Source organism: Octopus bimaculoides, chromosome 14, assembly GCF_001194135.2.
Source record: "Octopus bimaculoides isolate UCB-OBI-ISO-001 chromosome 14, ASM119413v2, whole genome shotgun sequence".
NCBI lineage: Eukaryota > Metazoa > Mollusca > Cephalopoda > Octopoda > Octopodidae > Octopus > Octopus bimaculoides.
In genome coordinates, this window is record NC_068994.1 from 15,531,378 (window position 1) to 15,533,488 (window position 2,111).

The 2,111-nt window shown below is 35.1% G+C and overlaps 1 protein-coding gene across 2 annotated transcripts in view; it reads left to right on the forward strand.

Moving 5' to 3' along the window:
• The window catches only part of LOC106876363 (lateral signaling target protein 2 homolog), a 113,055-nt gene that overhangs the window by 91,889 nt on the left and 19,055 nt on the right, over positions 1-2,111 (forward strand). The gene's annotated exons all lie outside the window — the stretch shown is intronic.

The window sequence follows — 2,111 nt, forward strand, 5'->3', positions numbered from 1 at the left end:
ATATGTGTTTGTGTCCACACTTCATGACTACCAATATTGGTTTCTTTATGTCCCCATGGCTTAGCAATTCAGGGAAAGAGCTCGATGAAATAAATACCAAATTTACACACACACAAAAAGAAAAAAGAAAAAGAAAAGGAAAAAAATGAAAGTAGTGCTGGTGGCGGGGTTGATTTGTTCAGCTAAACCCTTCAAGGCGGTGCCCCAGCTTGGCCACAGTCCAATGACTGAAACAAGTAAAAGATAAAAGAATTATTCCAGCACATTACTTATCTGGAATTGTTCCATTGACACTCTTGAAGGGAAATGATTAGAAAAGGAGAACATTGACAGTAACTTAGATGAATGTATTTATATGTGATGTTTTTAAGTGAGGCTGATAGAATTGGATAGTTGTATAAAATACACTGACTGGTAGAAATCACCTACTATTCCCATCTCACCATCGATGTGACTGAATAAACACAATTCTTTCTATCTGAACTATAATCAATATTCCAATGTTTAATTTAATGTCACCTGTTGAGTTTTAAGCGAGTAAGGTAGATTAAATAACTGTATATGTCTATGCCCACAACACACCATCCCAGTTCAGTAACTGATAGAAGCACTTAAAGTAACTAGAACCTGACAGATCATATTCAATCTAACTTGTAAATGATACAAGAATATTTTGTGTTGTCAGTGTGATGGTGATTCTAAGAAAAGCCAGATAACAAGACCAATTTGTAGATTAAAAGCACAATAAAAATATAGGTTGTAAGTTGAATTTCCTACAAGATAATAATAATAATAATAACGTTAAACTGAATTGAATGACAATCACAAAGAGCATGTCTGTTTGTGTAAATAACTATTCTTACATATAGTTATTTCCCACTCTTATTTATAGATAGGATTTGTTTTAGGTTGTGTATGTGTATGAAATATAGAAATTGATACCTACTTATTGTGAGTTAATGCTAGAAATCAAAATAGTTTGTATGAATTATCTGACCACACATTGTGCAGCTACATAAATCTTCCATATGACATCCACTGAATTGACTCTTGTTATCTGCCCTAAAGGTACTTCTCATTTCAACCAACTGAGGGAGTAACATATCCAAGCTACCAAATCCAACTAAACTGCAATCATAGTATAGTGGTTTGTGCCAAATTCCCATAGCAGGTTAGCTGATGTTTCTAATCAGTGAGTCACTCCAAATGTGTAATTGTTAACCTCCCTGTCACAGGTCTGTTGAAGCAAAATAGACCTATCCCATTCAACTAGATGAAAAAGACAGATATGACTGTGTGCTAAGAAGTTTGCTTTCCAACCATATCATTCCAAGTTCGGTCCCATTGTGTGGCACCTGGGCAAGTATCTATTATAGCCTTGGGCCAACCAAATCATTGTATGTGGATTTGGTAGACAGAAACTGAAAGAAGCCTGTTATGTGCGTGTTTGTGCTTGTCCCCCATAATTTAGCAGTTCAGTAAAAGAGACTGATAAAATAAGTACCAGGTTTAAAAAATAACTACTGGGGTCGATTTGTTTGATAAAAATCTTTAAAGGTGGTGTCCCGCAGTACAATGGCTAAAACCAATAAAAAATAAAAGAACAACAAATTCTAATGGTCTTGTTGAGGGCTTACAGCACTAACCACTTTACCACCATGCACCTCTGTTGACATATTTAACACCTCAACCATTTTCCCCCAGAAGGTCAACTCTCTCTGAAATTCCCTTCTCACTCATGTTTTACCTACAGACACCGATTTACAGATACTGTTCAAAATAGATGCAAACTATATCAATATCTTTCAAAGGTCATGGGCTGCGCTCCTCCTTCCTCACTAAATAATAAAAAAAAAAACTCAAAGAAAAAAAAAGAGTAAAAGCATTGCCTGAGAGTTAGCACTGTTGCCATGCTGTACTGTCATTGTAATTGTTGCATCAGCATTCTTCAATAAATGGCTAGTCCATTATGTATGTGTGTATTTTATTTGTGTACATCATACATATTGATGAATAAACACTAGCAGTGCTAATTAATTTTCATTTGTGATATGTATCTGCATTGATTGGTGAGTAATGAGTTTAGTGTGGTTCAGTGATGTACAATGTTG